Genomic DNA, 17,669 nt, shown 5'->3' with positions numbered 1-17,669 from the left:
TCAGTGCCTGATAGGCCAGTGCTGGTGATGTGGGTGCAGTTTGTGGTTGTGATGTCACTTGTGGCTGAGTGTCTGATAGGCCAGTGCTGGTCCTGTGTCTGCAGTATGTGGTTGTGATGTCGCTTGTGTCTCACTGCCTGATATGCCAGTGCTGGTGTTGTGGCTGCAGTTTGTGCTTGTGATGTCACTTGTGGCTCAGTGCCTGACAGGCCAGTGCTGGTGATGTGGCTGCAGTTTGTGGTTGTGATGTCACTTGTGGCTGAGTGTCTGATAGGCCAGTGCTGGTCCTGTGGGTGGAGTTTGCGGTTGTGATGTCACTTGTGGCTCAGTGCCTGATAGGCCAGTGCCGGTCCTGTGGCTGCAGTTTGTGGTTGTGATGACAGTTGTGGCTCAGTGCCTGATAGGCCAGTGGTGGTCCTGTGGCTGCAGTTTGTGGTTGTGATATCACTTGTGGCTCAGTGCCTGATAGGCCAGTGCTGGTGATGTGGGTGCAGTTTGTGGTTGTGATGTCACTTGTGGCTCAGTGCCTGATAGGCCAGTGCTGGTGATGTGGCTGCAGTTTCTGGTTGTGAGGTCACTTGAAGCTGAGTGTCTGATAGGCCAGTGCTGGTCCTGTGGGTGGAGTTTGTGGTTGTGATGTCACTTGTGGCTGAGTGCCTGATAGGCCAGTGCTGTTCCTGTGGGTGCAGTTTGTGGTAGTGAGGTCACTTGTGGCTCAGTGCCTGATAGGCCAGTGCTGGTGTTGTGGGTGCAGTTTGTGTTTGTGATGTCACTTGTGTCTCAGTGCCTGATAGGCCAGTGCTGGTGTTGTGGGTGGAGTTTGTGTTTGTGATGTCACTTGTGGCTGAGTGCCTGATAGGCCAGTGCTGGTGATGTGGGTGGAGTTTGTGTTTGTGATGTCACTTGTGGCTGAGTGCCTGATAGGCCAGTGCTGGTGATGTGGCTGCAGTTTGTGGTTGTGATGTCACTTGTGGCTGAGTGCCTGATAGGCCAGTGCTGCTCCTGTGGGTGGAGTTTGTGGTTGTGCTGTCACTTGTGGCTCAGTGCCTGATAGGCCAGTGCTGGTGATGTGGGTGCAGTTTGTGGTTGTGATGTCACTTGTGGCTGAGTGTCTGATAGGCCAGTGCTGGTCCTGTGTCTGCAGTATGTGGTTGTGATGTCGCTTGTGTCTCACTGCCTGATATGCCAGTGCTGGTGTTGTGGCTGCAGTTTGTGCTTGTGATGTCACTTGTGGCTCAGTGCCTGATAGGCCAGTGCTGGTCCTGTGGGTGGAGTTTGCGGTTGTGATGTCACTTGTGGCTCAGTGCCTGATAGGCCAGTGCCGGTCCTGTGGCTGCAGTTTGTGGTTGTGATGACAGTTGTGGCTCAGTGCCTGATAGGCCAGTGGTGGTCCTGTGGCTGCAGTTTGTGGTTGTGATATCACTTGTGGCTCAGTGCCTGATAGGCCAGTGCTGGTGATGTGGGTGCAGTTTGTGGTTGTGATGTCACTTGTGGCTGAGTGCCTGATAGGCCAGTGCTGGTGTTGTGGGTGCAGTTCGTGGTTGTGATGTCACTTGTGGCTGAGTGCCTGATAGGCCAGTGCTGGTCCTGTGGGTGCAGTTTGTGGTAGTGATGTCACTTGAGGCTGAGTGTCTGATAGGCCAGTGGTTGTCCTGTGGGTGGAGTTTGTGGTTGTGATGTCACTTGTGGCTCAGTGCCTGATAGGCCAGTGCTGGTGATGTGGCTGCAGTTTGTGGTTGTGATGTCGCTTGTGGCTGAGTGCCTGATAGGCCAGTGCTGGTCCTGTGGGTGGAGTTTGTGGTTGTGAGGTCACTTGAGGCTGAGTGCCTGATAGGCCAGTGCTGGTCCTGTGGGTGCAGTTTGTGGTTGTGATGTCAGTTGTGGCTCAGTGCCTGATAGGCCAGTGCTGGTCCTGTGGGTGGAGTTTGTGGCTGTGATGTCACTTGTGGCTCAGTGCCTGATAGGCCAGTGCTGGTCCTGTGGGTGCAGTTTGTGTTTGTGATGTCACTTGTGGCTCAGTGCCTGATAGGCCAGTGCTGGTCCTGTGGGTGGAGTTTGTGGTTGTGATGTCTCTTGTGGCTGAGTGCCTGATAGGCCAGTGGTGGTGTTGTGGGTGGAGTTTGTGGTTGTGATGTCACTTGTGGCTCAGTGCCTGATAGGCCAGTGCTGGTCCTGTGGGTGCAGTTTGTGGTTGTGATGTCACTTGTGGCTGAGTGCCTGATAGGCCAGTGCTGGTCCTGTGGGTGGAGTTTGTGTTTGTGATGTCACTTGTGGATCAGTGCCTGATAGGCCCGTGGTGGTCCTGTGGGTGGAGTTTGTGTTTGTGATGTCACTTGTGGCTGAGTGCCTGATAGGCCCGTGGTGGTCCTGTGGGTGGAGTTTGTGGTAGTGAGGTCACTTGTGGCTGAGTGCCTGATAGGCCAGTGCTGGTCCTGTGGGTGCAGTTTGTGTTTGTGATGTCACTTGTGGCTCAGTGCCTGATAGGCCAGTGCTGGTGATGTGGCTGCAGTTTGTGGTTGTGATGTCACTTGTGGCTGAGTGCCTGATAGGCCAGTGCTGGTGATGTGGGTGGAGTTTGTGGTTGTGATGTCACTTGTGGCTGACTGCCTGATAGGCCAGTGCTGGTGATGTGGCTGCAGTTTGTGGTTGTGATGTCACTTGTGGCTCAGTGCATGATAGGCCAGTGCTGGTGTTTTGGGTGCAGTTTGTGGTTGTGATGTCACTTGTGGCTGAGTGCCTGATAGGCCCGTGGTGGTCCTGTGGGTGGAGTTTGTGGTAGTGAGGTCACTTGTGGCTCAGTGCCTGATAGGCCAGTGCTGGTGGTGTGGGTGCAGTTTGTGTTTGTGATGTCACTTGTGGCTGAGTGCCTGATAGGCCAGTGCTGGTGTTGTGGGTGGAGTTTGTGTTTGTGATGTCACTTGTGGCTGAGTGCCTGATAGGCCAGTGCTGGTGATGTGGGTGGAGTTTGTGTTTGTGATGTCACTTGTGGCTGAGTGCCTGATAGGCCAGTGCTGGTGATGTGGCTGCAGTTTGTGGTTGTGATGTCACTTGTGGCTGAGTGTCTGATAGGCCAGTGCTGCTCCTGTGGGTGGAGTTTGTGGTTGTGCTGTCACTTGTGGCTCAGTGCCTGATAGGCCAGTGCTGGTGATGTGGGTGCAGTTTGTGGTTGTGATGTCACTTGTGGCTGAGTGTCTGATAGGCCAGTGCTGGTCCTGTGTCTGCAGTATGTGGTTGTGATGTCGCTTGTGTCTCACTGCCTGATATGCCAGTGCTGGTGTTGTGGCTGCAGTTTGTGCTTGTGATGTCACTTGTGGCTCAGTGCCTGACAGGCCAGTGCTGGTGATGTGGCTGCAGTTTGTGGTTGTGATGTCACTTGTGGCTGAGTGTCTGATAGGCCAGTGCTGGTCCTGTGGGTGGAGTTTGCGGTTGTGATGTCACTTGTGGCTCAGTGCCTGATAGGCCAGTGCCGGTCCTGTGGCTGCAGTTTGTGGTTGTGATGACAGTTGTGGCTCAGTGCCTGATAGGCCAGTGGTGGTCCTGTGGGTGGAGTTTGTGGTTGTGATATCACTTGTGGCTCAGTGCCTGATAGGCCAGTGCTGGTGATGTGGGTGCAGTTTGTGGTTGTGATGTCACTTGTGGCTGAGTGCCTGATAGGCCAGTGGTGGTGATGTGGGTGGAGTTTGTGGTTGTGATGTCACTTGTGGCTGAGTGCCTGATAGGCCAGTGCTGGTGATGTGGGTGGAGTTTGTGGTTGTGATGTCACTTGTGGCTCAGTGCCTGATAGGCCAGTGCTGGTCCTGTGGGTGGAGTTTGTGGTTGTGATGTCACTTGTGGCTGAGTGTCTGATAGGCCACTGCTGGTCCTGTGTCTGCAGTATGTGGTTGTGATGTCGCTTGTGTCTCACTGCCTGATATGCCAGTGCTGGTGTTGTGGCTGCAGTTTGTGCTTGTGATGTCACTTGTGGCTCAGTGCCTGACAGGCCAGTGCTGGTGATGTGGGTGCAGTTTGTGGTTGTGATGTCACTTGTGGCTCAGTGCCTGATAGGCCAGTGCTGGTGATGTGGCTGCAGTTTGTGGTTGTGATGTCACTTGTGGCTGAGTGCCTGATAGGCCAGTGCTGGTGATGTGGGTGCAGTTTGTGTTTGTGATGTCACTTGTGGCTGACTGCTTGATAGGCCAGTGCTGGTCCTGTGGGTGGAGTTTGTGGTTGTGATGTCACTTGTGGCTGAGTGCCTGATAGGCCAGTGCTGCTCCTTTGGGTGGAGTTTGTGTTTGTGCTGTCACTTGTGGCTCAGTGCCTGATAGGCCAGTGGTTGGTCCTGTGGGTGGAGTTTGTGTTTGTGATGTCACTTGTGGCTGAGTGCCTGATAGGCCAGTGCTGGTCCTGTGGGTGGAGTTTGAGTTTGTGATGTCACTCGTGGCTGACTGCTTGATAGGCCAGTGCTGGTCCTGTGGGTGGAGTTTGTGTTTGTGATGTCACTTGTGGCTGAGTGCCTGATAGGCCAGTGCTGGTCCTGTGGGTGGAGTTTGTGGTTGTGATGTCACTTGTGGCTCAGTGCCTGATAGGCCAGTGGTGGTCCTGTGGGTGGAGTTTGTGGTTGTGATGTCGCTTGTGTCTCAGTGCCTGATAGGCCAGTGCTGGTGTTGTGGGTGCAGTTTGTGGCTGTGAGGTCACTTGTGTCTGAGTGCCTGATAGGCCAGTACTGGTCCTGTGGGTGGAGCTTGTGGTTGTGATGTCACTTGTGGCTGAGTGCCTGATAGGCCAGTGCTGGTCCTGTGGGTGCAGTTTGTGGTTGTGATGTCACTTGTGGCTGAGTGCCTGATAGGCCAGTGCTGGTCCTGTGGGTGGAGTTTGTGGTTGTGATGTCACTTGTGGCTCAGTGCCTGATAGGCCAGTGCTGGTGATGTGGCTGCACTTTGTGGTTGTGAGGTCGCTTGAGGCTGAGTGTCTGATAGGCCAGTGCTGGTCCTGTGCGTGCAGTTTGTGGTTGTGATGTCACTTGTGGCTCAGTGCATGATAGGCCAGTGCTGGTGTTGTGGGTGCAGTTTGTGGTTGTGATGTCACTTGTGGCTGAGTGCCTGATAGGCCAGTGCTGGTCCTGTGGGTGGAGTTTGTGGTTGTGATGTCACTTGTGGCTGAGTGCCTGATAGGCCAGTGCTGGTGATGTGGGTGCAGTTTGTGGTTGTGATGTCACTTGTGGCTGAGTGCCTGATAGGCCAGTGCTAGTGATGTGGGTGCAGTTTGTGGTTGTGATGTCACTTGTGGCTGAGTGCCTGATAGGCCAGTGCTGGTGATGTGGCTGCAGTTTGTGGTTGTGATGTCACTTGTGGCTGAGTGCCTGATAGGCCAGTGCTGGTCCTGTGGGTGGAGTTTGTGGTAGTGAGGTCACTTGTGGCTCAGTGCCTGATAGGCCAGTGCTGGTCCTGTGGGTGCAGTTTCTGGTTGTGAGGTCACTTGAAGCTGAGTGTCTGATAGGCCAGTGCTGGTGTTGTGGGTGGAGTTTGTGGTTGTGATGTCACTTGTGGCTGAGTGCCTGATAGGCCAGTGCTGGTCCTGTGGGTGGAGTTTGTGGTAGTGAGGTCACTTGTGGCTCAGTGCCTGATAGGCCAGTGCTGGTGTTGTGGGTGCAGTTTGTGTTTGTGATGTCACTTGTGGCTCAGTGCCTGATAGGCCAGTGCTGGTGTTGTGGGTGGAGTTTGTGTTTGTGATGTCACTTGTGGCTGAGTGCCTGATAGGCCAGTGCTGGTGATGTGGGTGGAGTTTGTGTTTGTGATGTCACTTGTGGCTGAGTGCCTGATAGGCCAGTGCTGGTGATGTGGCTGCAGTTTGTGGTTGTGATGTCACTTGTGGCTGAGTGCCTGATAGGCCAGTGCTGCTCCTGTGGGTGGAGTTTGTGGTTGTGCTGTCACTTGTGGCTCAGTGCCTGATAGGCCAGTGCTGGTGATGTGGGTGCAGTTTGTGGTTGTGATGTCACTTGTGGCTGAGTGTCTGATAGGCCAGTGCTGGTGTTGTGGCTGCAGTTTGTGGTTGTGATGTCACTTGTGGCTGAGTGTCTGATAGGCCAGTGCTGGTCCTGTGGGTGGAGTTTGCGGTTGTGATGTCACTTGTGGCTCAGTGCCTGATAGGCCAGTGCCGGTCCTGTGGCTGCAGTTTGTGGTTGTGATGACAGTTGTGGCTCAGTGCCTGATAGGCCAGTGGTGGTCCTGTGGCTGCAGTTTGTGGTTGTGATGTCACTTGTGGCTCAGTGCCTGATAGGCCAGTGCTGGTGATGTGGGTGCAGTTTGTGGTTGTGATGTCACTTGTGGCTGAGTGCCTGATAGGCCAGTGCTGGTGATGTGGGTGCAGTTTGTGGTTGTGATGTCACTTGTGGCTGAGTGTCTGATAGGCCACTGCTGGTCCTGTGTCTGCAGTATGTGGTTGTGATGTCGCTTGTGTCTCACTGCCTGATATGCCAGTGCTGGTGTTGTGGCTGCAGTTTGTGCTTGTGATGTCACTTGTGGCTCAGTGCCTGACAGGCCAGTGCTGGTGATGTGGGTGCAGTTTGTGGTTGTGATGTCACTTGTGGCTCAGTGCCTGATAGGCCAGTGCTGGTGATGTGGCTGCAGTTTGTGGTTGTGATGTCACTTGTGGCTGAGTGCCTGATAGGCCAGTGCTGGTGATGTGGGTGCAGTTTGTGTTTGTGATGTCACTTGTGGCTGACTGCTTGATAGGCCAGTGCTGGTCCTGTGGGTGGAGTTTGTGGTTGTGATGTCACTTGTGGCTGAGTGCCTGATAAGCCAGTGCTGCTCCTTTGGGTGGAGTTTGTGTTTGTGCTGTCACTTGTGGCTCAGTGCCTGATAGGCCAGTGGTTGTCCTGTGGGTGGAGTTTGTGTTTGTGATGTCACTTGTGGCTGAGTGCCTGATAGGCCAGTGCTGGTCCTGTGGGTGGAGTTTGAGTTTGTGATGTCACTCGTGGCTGACTGCTTGATAGGCCAGTGCTGGTCCTGTGGGTGGAGTTTGTGTTTGTGATGTCACTTGTGGCTGAGTGCCTGATAGGCCAGTGCTGGTCCTGTGGGTGGAGTTTGTGGTTGTGATGTCACTTGTGGCTCAGTGCCTGATAGGCCAGTGGTGGTCCTGTGGGTGGAGTTTGTGGTTGTGATTTCGCTTGTGTCTCAGTGCCTGATAGGCCAGTGCTGGTGTTGTGGGTGCAGTTTGTGGCTGTGAGGTCACTTGTGTCTGAGTGCCTGATAGGCCAGTACTGGTCCTGTGGGTGGAGCTTGTGGTTGTGATGTCACTTGTGGCTGAGTGCCTGATAGGCCAGTGCTGGTGATGTGGGTGGAGTTTGTGGTTGTGATGTCACTTGTGGCTGAGTGCCTGATAGGCCAGTGCTGGTGATGTGGCTGCAGTTTGTGGTTGTGATGTCACTTGTGGCTCAGTGCCTGATAGGCCCGTGGTGGTCCTGTGGGTGCAGTTTGTGGTTGTGATGTCACTTGTGGCTCAGTGCATGATAGGCCAGTGCTGGTGTTGTGGGTGCAGTTTGTGTTTGTGATGTCACTTGTGGCTGAGTGCCTGATAGGCCAGTGCTGGTCCTGTGGGTGGAGTTTGTGGTTGTGATGTCACTTGTGGCTCAGTGCCTGATAGGCCAGTGCTGGTGATGTGGCTGCAGTTTGTGGTTGTGATGTCACTTGTGGCTGAGTGCCTGATAGGCCAGTGCTGGTCCTGTGGGTGGAGTTTGTGGTAGTGAGGTCACTTGTGGCTCAGTGCCTGATAGGCCAGTGCTGGTCCTGTGGGTGCAGTTTCTGGTTGTGAGGTCACTTGAAGCTGAGTGTCTGATAGGCCAGTGCTGGTGATGTGGCTGCAGTTTGTGGTTGTGATGTCACTTGTGGCTGAGTGCCTGATAGGCCAGTGCTGGTCCTGTGGGTGGAGTTTGTGGTAGTGAGGTCACTTGTGGCTCAGTGCCTGATAGGCCAGTGCTGGTCCTGTGGGTGCAGTTTCTGGTTGTGAGGTCACTTGAAGCTGAGTGTCTGATAGGCCAGTGCTGGTGTTGTGGGTGGAGTTTGTGGTTGTGATGTCACTTGTGGCTGAGTGCCTGATAGGCCAGTGCTGGTCCTGTGGGTGGAGTTTGTGGTAGTGAGGTCACTTGTGGCTCAGTGCCTGATAGGCCAGTGCTGGTGTTGTGGGTGCAGTTTGTGTTTGTGATGTCACTTGTGGCTCAGTGCCTGATAGGCCAGTGCTGGTGTTGTGGGTGGAGTTTGTGTTTGTGATGTCACTTGTGGCTGAGTGCCTGATAGGCCAGTGCTGGTGATGTGGGTGGAGTTTGTGTTTGTGATGTCACTTGTGGCTGAGTGCCTGATAGGCCAGTGCTGGTGATGTGGCTGCAGTTTGTGGTTGTGATGTCACTTGTGGCTGAGTGCCTGATAGGCCAGTGCTGGTGATGTGGGTGCAGTTTGTGGTTGTGATGTCACTTGTGGCTGAGTGTCTGATAGGCCAGTGCTGGTCCTGTGTCTGCAGTATGTGGTTGTGATGTCGCTTGTGTCTCACTGCCTGATATGCCAGTGCTGGTGTTGTGGCTGCAGTTTGTGGTTGTGATGTCACTTGTGGCTGAGTGTCTGATAGGCCAGTGCTGGTCCTGTGGGTGGAGTTTGCGGTTGTGATGTCACTTGTGGCTCAGTGCCTGATAGGCCAGTGCCGGTCCTGTGGCTGCAGTTTGTGGTTGTGATGACAGTTGTGGCTCAGTGCCTGATAGGCCAGTGGTGGTCCTGTGGCTGCAGTTTGTGGTTGTGATATCACTTGTGGCTCAGTGCCTGATAGGCCAGTGCTGGTGATGTGGGTGCAGTTTGTGGTTGTGATGTCACTTGTGGCTCAGTGCCTGATAGGCCAGTGCTGGTGATGTGGGTGCAGTTTGTGGTTGTGATGTCACTTGTGGCTGAGTGCCTGATAGGCCAGTGCTGGTGATGTGGGTGCAGTTTGTGGTTGTGATGTCACTTGTGGCTGAGTGTCTGATAGGCCACTGCTGGTCCTGTGTCTGCAGTATGTGGTTGTGATGTCGCTTGTGTCTCACTGCCTGATATGCCAGTGCTGGTGTTGTGGCTGCAGTTTGTGCTTGTGATGTCACTTGTGGCTCAGTGCCTGACAGGCCAGTGCTGGTGATGTGGGTGCAGTTTGTGGTTGTGATGTCACTTGTGGCTCAGTGCCTGATAGGCCAGTGCTGGTGATGTGGCTGCAGTTTGTGGTTGTGATGTCACTTGTGGCTGAGTGCCTGATAGGCCAGTGCTGGTGATGTGGGTGCAGTTTGTGTTTGTGATGTCACTTGTGGCTGACTGCTTGATAGGCCAGTGCTGGTCCTGTGGGTGGAGTTTGTGGTTGTGATGTCACTTGTGGCTGAGTGCCTGATAGGCCAGTGCTGCTCCTTTGGGTGGAGTTTGTGTTTGTGCTGTCACTTGTGGCTCAGTGCCTGATAGGCCAGTGGTTGTCCTGTGGGTGGAGTTTGTGTTTGTGATGTCACTTGTGGCTGAGTGCCTGATAGGCCAGTGCTGGTCCTGTGGGTGGAGTTTGAGTTTGTGATGTCACTCGTGGCTGACTGCTTGATAGGCCAGTGGTGGTCCTGTGGGTGGAGTTTGTGTTTGTGATGTCACTTGTGGCTGAGTGCCTGATAGGCCAGTGCTGGTCCTGTGGGTGGAGTTTGTGGTTGTGATGTCACTTGTGGCTCAGTGCCTGATAGGCCAGTGGTGGTCCTGTGGGTGGAGTTTGTGGTTGTGATGTCGCTTGTGTCTCAGTGCCTGATAGGCCAGTGCTGGTGTTGTGGGTGCAGTTTGTGGCTGTGAGGTCACTTGTGTCTGAGTGCCTGATAGGCCAGTACTGGTCCTGTGGGTGGAGCTTGTGGTTGTGATGTCACTTGTGGCTGAGTGCCTGATAGGCCAGTGCTGGTCCTGTGGGTGGAGTTTGTGGTTGTGATGTCACTTGTGGCTCAGTGCCTGATAGGCCAGTGCTGGTCCTGTGGGTGGAGTTTGTGGTTGTGATGTCACTTGTGGCTCAGTGCCTGATAGGCCCGTGGTGGTCCTGTGGGTGCAGTTTGTGGTTGTGATGTCACTTGTGGCTCAGTGCATGATAGGCCAGTGCTGGTGTTGTGGGTGCAGTTTGTGGTTGTGATGTCACTTGTGGCTCAGTGCCTGATAGGCCAGTGCTGGTCCTGTGGGTGGAGTTTGTGGTTGTGATGTCACTTGTGGCTCAGTGCCTGATAGGCCAGTGCTGGTGATGTGGGTGCAGTTTGTGGTTGTGATGTCACTTGTGGCTGAGTGCCTGATAGGCCAGTGCTGGTGATGTGGCTGCAGTTTGTGGTTGTGATGTCACTTGTGGCTGAGTGCCTGATAGGCCAGTGCTGGTCCTGTGGGTGGAGTTTGTGGTAGTGAGGTCACTTGTGGCTCAGTGCCTGATAGGCCAGTGCTGGTCCTGTGGGTGCAGTTTCTGGTTGTGAGGTCACTTGAAGCTGAGTGTCTGATAGGCCAGTGCTGGTGTTGTGGGTGGAGTTTGTGGTTGTGATGTCACTTGTGGCTGAGTGCCTGATAGGCCAGTGCTGGTCCTGTGGGTGGAGTTTGTGGTAGTGAGGTCACTTGTGGCTCAGTGCCTGATAGGCCAGTGCTGGTGTTGTGGGTGCAGTTTGTGTTTGTGATGTCACTTGTGGCTCAGTGCCTGATAGGCCAGTGCTGGTGTTGTGGGTGGAGTTTGTGTTTGTGATGTCACTTGTGGCTGAGTGCCTGATAGGCCAGTGCTGGTGATGTGGGTGGAGTTTGTGTTTGTGATGTCACTTGTGGCTGAGTGCCTGATAGGCCAGTGCTGGTGATGTGGCTGCAGTTTGTGGTTGTGATGTCACTTGTGGCTGAGTGCCTGATAGGCCAGTGCTGCTCCTGTGGGTGGAGTTTGTGGTTGTGCTGTCACTTGTGGCTCAGTGCCTGATAGGCCAGTGCTGGTGATGTGGGTGCAGTTTGTGGTTGTGATGTCACTTGTGGCTGAGTGTCTGATAGGCCAGTGCTGGTCCTGTGTCTGCAGTATGTGGTTGTGATGTCGCTTGTGTCTCACTGCCTGATATGCCAGTGCTGGTGTTGTGGCTGCAGTTTGTGCTTGTGATGTCACTTGTGGCTCAGTGCCTGACAGGCCAGTGCTGGTGATGTGGGTGCAGTTTGTGGTTGTGATGTCACTTGTGGCTCAGTGCCTGATAGGCCAGTGCTGGTGATGTGGCTGCAGTTTGTGGTTGTGATGTCACTTGTGGCTGAGTGCCTGATAGGCCAGTGCTGGTGATGTGGGTGCAGTTTGTGTTTGTGATGTCACTTGTGGCTGACTGCTTGATAGGCCAGTGCTGGTCCTGTGGGTGGAGTTTGTGGTTGTGATGTCACTTGTGGCTGAGTGCCTGATAGGCCAGTGCTGCTCCTTTGGGTGGAGTTTGTGTTTGTGCTGTCACTTGTGGCTCAGTGCCTGATAGGCCAGTGGTTGTCCTGTGGGTGGAGTTTGTGTTTGTGATGTCACTTGTGGCTGAGTGCCTGATAGGCCAGTGCTGGTCCTGTGGGTGGAGTTTGAGTTTGTGATGTCACTCGTGGCTGACTGCTTGATAGGCCAGTGGTGGTCCTGTGGGTGGAGTTTGTGTTTGTGATGTCACTTGTGGCTGAGTGCCTGATAGGCCAGTGCTGGTCCTGTGGGTGGAGTTTGTGGTTGTGATGTCACTTGTGGCTCAGTGCCTGATAGGCCAGTGGTGGTCCTGTGGGTGGAGTTTGTGGTTGTGATGTCGCTTGTGTCTCAGTGCCTGATAGGCCAGTGCTGGTGTTGTGGGTGCAGTTTGTGGCTGTGAGGTCACTTGTGTCTGAGTGCCTGATAGGCCAGTACTGGTCCTGTGGGTGGAGCTTGTGGTTGTGATGTCACTTGTGGCTGAGTGCCTGATAGGCCAGTGCTGGTCCTGTGGGTGGAGTTTGTGGTTGTGATGTCACTTGTGGCTGAGTGCCTGATAGGCCAGTGCTGGTCCTGTGGGTGGAGTTTGTGGTTGTGATGTCACTTGTGGCTCAGTGCCTGATAGGCCAGTGCTGGTCCTGTGGGTGGAGTTTGTGGTTGTGATGTCACTTGTGGCTCAGTGCCTGATAGGCCCGTGGTGGTCCTGTGGGTGCAGTTTGTGGTTGTGATGTCACTTGTGGCTCAGTGCATGATAGGCCAGTGCTGGTGTTGTGGGTGCAGTTTGTGGTTGTGATGTCACTTGTGGCTCAGTGCCTGATAGGCCAGTGCTGGTCCTGTGGGTGGAGTTTGTGGTTGTGATGTCACTTGTGGCTCAGTGCCTGATAGGCCAGTGCTGGTGATGTGGGTGCAGTTTGTGGTTGTGATGTCACTTGTGGCTGAGTGCCTGATAGGCCAGTGCTGGTGATGTGGCTGCAGTTTGTGGTTGTGATGTCACTTGTGGCTGAGTGCCTGATAGGCCAGTGCTGGTCCTGTGGGTGGAGTTTGTGGTAGTGAGGTCACTTGTGGCTCAGTGCCTGATAGGCCAGTGCTGGTCCTGTGGGTGCAGTTTCTGGTTGTGAGGTCACTTGAAGCTGAGTGTCTGATAGGCCAGTGCTGGTGTTGTGGGTGGAGTTTGTGGTTGTGATGTCACTTGTGGCTGAGTGCCTGATAGGCCAGTGCTGGTCCTGTGGGTGGAGTTTGTGGTAGTGAGGTCACTTGTGGCTCAGTGCCTGATAGGCCAGTGCTGGTGTTGTGGGTGCAGTTTGTGTTTGTGATGTCACTTGTGGCTCAGTGCCTGATAGGCCAGTGCTGGTGTTGTGGGTGGAGTTTTGTGTTTGTGATGTCACTTGTGGCTGAGTGCCTGATAGGCCAGTGCTGGTGATGTGGGTGGAGTTTGTGTTTGTGATGTCACTTGTGGCTGAGTGCCTGATAGGCCAGTGCTGGTGATGTGGCTGCAGTTTGTGGTTGTGATGTCACTTGTGGCTGAGTGCCTGATAGGCCAGTGCTGCTCCTGTGGGTGGAGTTTGTGGTTGTGCTGTCACTTGTGGCTCAGTGCCTGATAGGCCAGTGCTGGTGATGTGGGTGCAGTTTGTGGTTGTGATGTCACTTGTGGCTGAGTGTCTGATAGGCCAGTGCTGGTCCTGTGTCTGCAGTATGTGGTTGTGATGTCGCTTGTGTCTCACTGCCTGATATGCCAGTGCTGGTGTTGTGGCTGCAGTTTGTGCTTGTGATGTCACTTGTGGCTCAGTGCCTGACAGGCCAGTGCTGGTGATGTGGCTGCAGTTTGTGGTTGTGATGTCACTTGTGGCTGAGTGTCTGATAGGCCAGTGCCGGTCCTGTGGCTGCAGTTTGTGGTTGTGATGACAGTTGTGGCTCAGTGCCTGATAGGCCAGTGGTGGTCCTGTGGCTGCAGTTTGTGGTTGTGATATCACTTGTGGCTCAGTGCCTGATAGGCCAGTGCTGGTGATGTGGGTGCAGTTTGTGGTTGTGATGTCACTTGTGGCTCAGTGCCTGATAGGCCAGTGCTGGTGATGTGGGTGCAGTTTGTGGTTGTGATGTCACTTGTGGCTGAGTGCCTGATAGGCCAGTGCTGGTGATGTGGGTGCAGTTTGTGGTTGTGATGTCACTTGTGGCTGAGTGTCTGATAGGCCACTGCTGGTCCTGTGTCTGCAGTATGTGGTTGTGATGTCGCTTGTGTCTCACTGCCTGATATGCCAGTGCTGGTGTTGTGGCTGCAGTTTGTGCTTGTGATGTCACTTGTGGCTCAGTGCCTGACAGGCCAGTGCTGGTGATGTGGGTGCAGTTTGTGGTTGTGATGTCACTTGTGGCTCAGTGCCTGATAGGCCAGTGCTGGTGATGTGGCTGCAGTTTGTGGTTGTGATGTCACTTGTGGCTGAGTGCCTGATAGGCCAGTGCTGGTGATGTGGGTGCAGTTTGTGTTTGTGATGTCACTTGTGGCTGACTGCTTGATAGGCCAGTGCTGGTCCTGTGGGTGGAGTTTGTGGTTGTGATGTCACTTGTGGCTGAGTGCCTGATAGGCCAGTGCTGCTCCTTTGGGTGGAGTTTGTGTTTGTGCTGTCACTTGTGGCTCAGTGCCTGATAGGCCAGTGGTTGTCCTGTGGGTGGAGTTTGTGTTTGTGATGTCACTTGTGGCTGAGTGCCTGATAGGCCAGTGCTGGTCCTGTGGGTGGAGTTTGAGTTTGTGATGTCACTCGTGGCTGACTGCTTGATAGGCCAGTGGTGGTCCTGTGGGTGGAGTTTGTGTTTGTGATGTCACTTGTGGCTGAGTGCCTGATAGGCCAGTGCTGGTCCTGTGGGTGGAGTTTGTGGTTGTGATGTCACTTGTGGCTGAGTGCCTGATAGGCCAGTGGTGGTCCTGTGGGTGGAGTTTGTGGTTGTGATGTCGCTTGTGTCTCAGTGCCTGATAGGCCAGTGCTGGTGTTGTGGGTGCAGTTTGTGGCTGTGAGGTCACTTGTGTCTGAGTGCCTGATAGGCCAGTACTGGTCCTGTGGGTGGAGCTTGTGGTTGTGATGTCACTTGTGGCTGAGTGCCTGATAGGCCAGTGCTGGTCCTGTGGGTGCAGTTTGTGGTTGTGATGTCACTTGTGGCTGAGTGCCTGATAGGCCAGTGCTGGTCCTGTGGGTGGAGTTTGTGGTTGTGATGTCACTTGTGGCTCAGTGCCTGATAGGCCAGTGCTGGTCCTGTGGGTGGAGTTTGTGGTTGTGATGTCACTTGTGGCTCAGTGCCTGATAGGCCCGTGGTGGTCCTGTGGGTGCAGTTTGTGGTTGTGATGTCACTTGTGGCTCAGTGCATGATAGGCCAGTGCTGGTGTTGTGGGTGCAGTTTGTGGTTGTGATGTCACTTGTGGCTGAGTGCCTGATAGGCCAGTGCTGGTCCTGTGTGTGGAGTTTGTGGTTGTGATGTCACTTGTGGCTCAGTGCCTGATAGGCCAGTGCTGGTGATGTGGGTGCAGTTTGTGGTTGTGATGTCACTTGTGGCTGAGTGCCTGATAGGCCAGTGCTGGTGATGTGGCTGCAGTTTGTGGTTGTGATGTCACTTGTGGCTGAGTGCCTGATAGGCCAGTGCTGGTCCTGTGGGTGGAGTTTGTGGTAGTGAGGTCACTTGTGGCTCAGTGCCTGATAGGCCAGTGCTGGTCCTGTGGGTGCAGTTTCTGGTTGTGAGGTCACTTGAAGCTGAGTGTCTGATAGGCCAGTGCTGGTGTTGTGGGTGGAGTTTGTGGTTGTGATGTCACTTGTGGCTGAGTGCCTGATAGGCCAGTGCTGGTGTTGTGGGTGCAGTTTGTGTTTGTGATATCACTTGTGGCTCAGTGCCTGATAGGCCAGTGCTGGTGATGTGGGTGGAGTTTGTGTTTGTGATGTCACTTGTGCCTCAGTGCCTGATAGTGCTGGTGATGTGGCTGCACTTTGTGGTTGTGAGGTCACTTGAGGCTCAGTGTCTGATAGGCCAGTGCTGGTGTTGTGGGTGCAGTTTGTGTTTGTGATATCACTTGTGGCTCAGTGCCTGATAGGCCAGTGCTGGTGATGTGGGTGGAGTTTGTGTTTGTGATGTCACTTGTGGCTGAGTGCCTGATAGGCCAGTGCTGGTGATGTGGCTGCAGTTTGTGGTTGTGATGTCACTTGTGGCTGAGTGCCTGATAGGCCAGTGCTGGTGATGTGGCTGCAGTTTGTGGTTGTGATGTCACTTGTGGCTCAGTGCCTGATAGGCCAGTGCTGGTGATGTGGCTGCAGTTTCTGGTTGTGAGGTCACTTGAAGCTGAGTGTCTGATAGGCCAGTGCTGGTCCTGTGGGTGGAGTTTGTGGTTGTGATGTCACTTGTGGCTGAGTGCCTGATAGGCCAGTGCTGGTCCTGTGGGTGGAGTTTGTGGTAGTGAGGTCACTTGTGGCTGAGTGCCTGATAGGCCAGTGCTGGTGTTGTGGGTGCAGTTTGTGGTTGTGATGTCGCTTGTGTCTCACTGCCTGATATGCCAGTGCTGGTGTTGTGGCTGCAGTTTGTGCTTGTGATGTCACTTGTGGCTCAGTGCCTGACAGGCCAGTGCTGGTGATGTGGCTGCAGTTTGTGGTTGTGATGTGACTTGTGGCTGAGTGCCTGATAGGCCAGTGCTGGTCCTGTGGGTGGAGTTTGTGGTTGTGATGTCACTTGTGGCTCAGTGCCTGATAGGCCAGTGGTGGTCCTGTGGCTGCAGTTTGTGGTTGTGATATCACTTGTGGCTCAGTGCCTGATAGGCCAGTGGTGGTCCTGTGGGTGCAGTTTGTGGTTGTGATGTCACTTGTGGCTCAGTGCCTGATAGGCCAGTGCTGGTGATGTGGGTGCAGTTTGTGGTTGTGATGTCACTTGTGGCTGAGTGCCTGATAGGCCAGTGCTGGTGATGTGGGTGCAGTTTGTGGTTGTGATGTCACTTGTGGCTGAGTGTCTGATAGGCCACTGCTGGTCCTGTGTCTGCAGTATGTGGTTGTGATGTCGCTTGTGTCTCACTGCCTGATATGCCAGTGCTGGTGTTGTGGCTGCAGTTTGTGCTTGTGATGTCACTTGTGGCTCAGTGCCTGACAGGCCAGTGCTGGTGATGTGGCTGTAGTTTGTGGTTGTGATGTCACTTGTGGCTCAGTGCCTGATAGGCCAGTGCTGGTGATGTGGCTGCAGTTTGTGGTTGTGATGTCACTTGTGGCTGAGTGCCTGATAGGCCAGTGCTGGTGATGTGGGTGCAGTTTGTGTTTGTGATGTCACTTGTGGCTGACTGCTTGATAGGCCAGTGCTGGTCCTGTGGGTGGAGTTTGTGGTTGTGATGTCACTTGTGGCTGAGTGCCTGATAGGCCAGTGCTGGTCCTGTGGGTGGAGTTTGTGGTTGTGATGTCACTTGTGGCTCAGTGCCTGATAGGCCAGTGGTGGTCCTGTGGGTGGAGTTTGTGTTTGTGATGTCGCTTGTGTCTCAGTGCCTGATAGGCCAGTGCTGGTGTTGTGGGTGCAGTTTGTGGCTGTGAGGTCACTTGTGGCTGAGTGCCTGATAGGCCAGTACTGGTCCTGTGGGTGGAGCTTGTGGTTGTGATGTCACTTGTGGCTGAGTGCCTGATAGGCCAGTGCTGGTCCTGTGGGTGGAGTTTGTGGTTGTGATGTCACTTGTGGCTGAGTGCCTGATAGGCCAGTGCTGGTGTTGTGGGTGGAGTTTGTGGTTGTGATGTCACTTGTGGCTCAGTGCCTGATAGGCCCGTGGTGGTCCTGTGGGTGCAGTTTGTGGTTGTGATGTCACTTGTGGCTCAGTGCATGATAGGCCAGTGCTGGTGTTGTGGGTGCAGTTTGTGGTTGTGATGTCACTTGTGGCTGAGTGCCTGATAGGCCAGTGCTGGTCCTGTGGGTGGAGTTTGTGGTTGTGATGTCACTTGTGGCTCAGTGCCTGATAGGCCAGTGCCGGTGATGTGGGTGCAGTTTGTGGTTGTGATGTCACTTGTGGCTGAGTGCCTGATAGGCCAGTGCTGGTGATGTGGCTGCAGTTTGTGGTTGTGATGTCACTTGTGGCTGAGTGCCTGATAGGCCAGTGCTGGTCCTGTGGGTGGAGTTTGTGGTAGTGAGGTCACTTGTGGCTCAGTGCCTGATAGGCCAGTGCTGGTCCTGTGGGTGCAGTTTCTGGTTGTGAGGTCACTTGAAGCTGAGTGTCTGATAGGCCAGTGCTGGTGTTGTGGGTGGAGTTTGTGGTTGTGATGTCA

The sequence above is a fragment of the Apteryx mantelli genome, unplaced genomic scaffold (genome assembly GCF_036417845.1).
Source record: "Apteryx mantelli isolate bAptMan1 unplaced genomic scaffold, bAptMan1.hap1 HAP1_SCAFFOLD_33, whole genome shotgun sequence".
Classification (NCBI taxonomy): domain Eukaryota; kingdom Metazoa; phylum Chordata; class Aves; order Apterygiformes; family Apterygidae; genus Apteryx; species Apteryx mantelli.
This window is presented reverse-complemented; position numbering follows the sequence as displayed.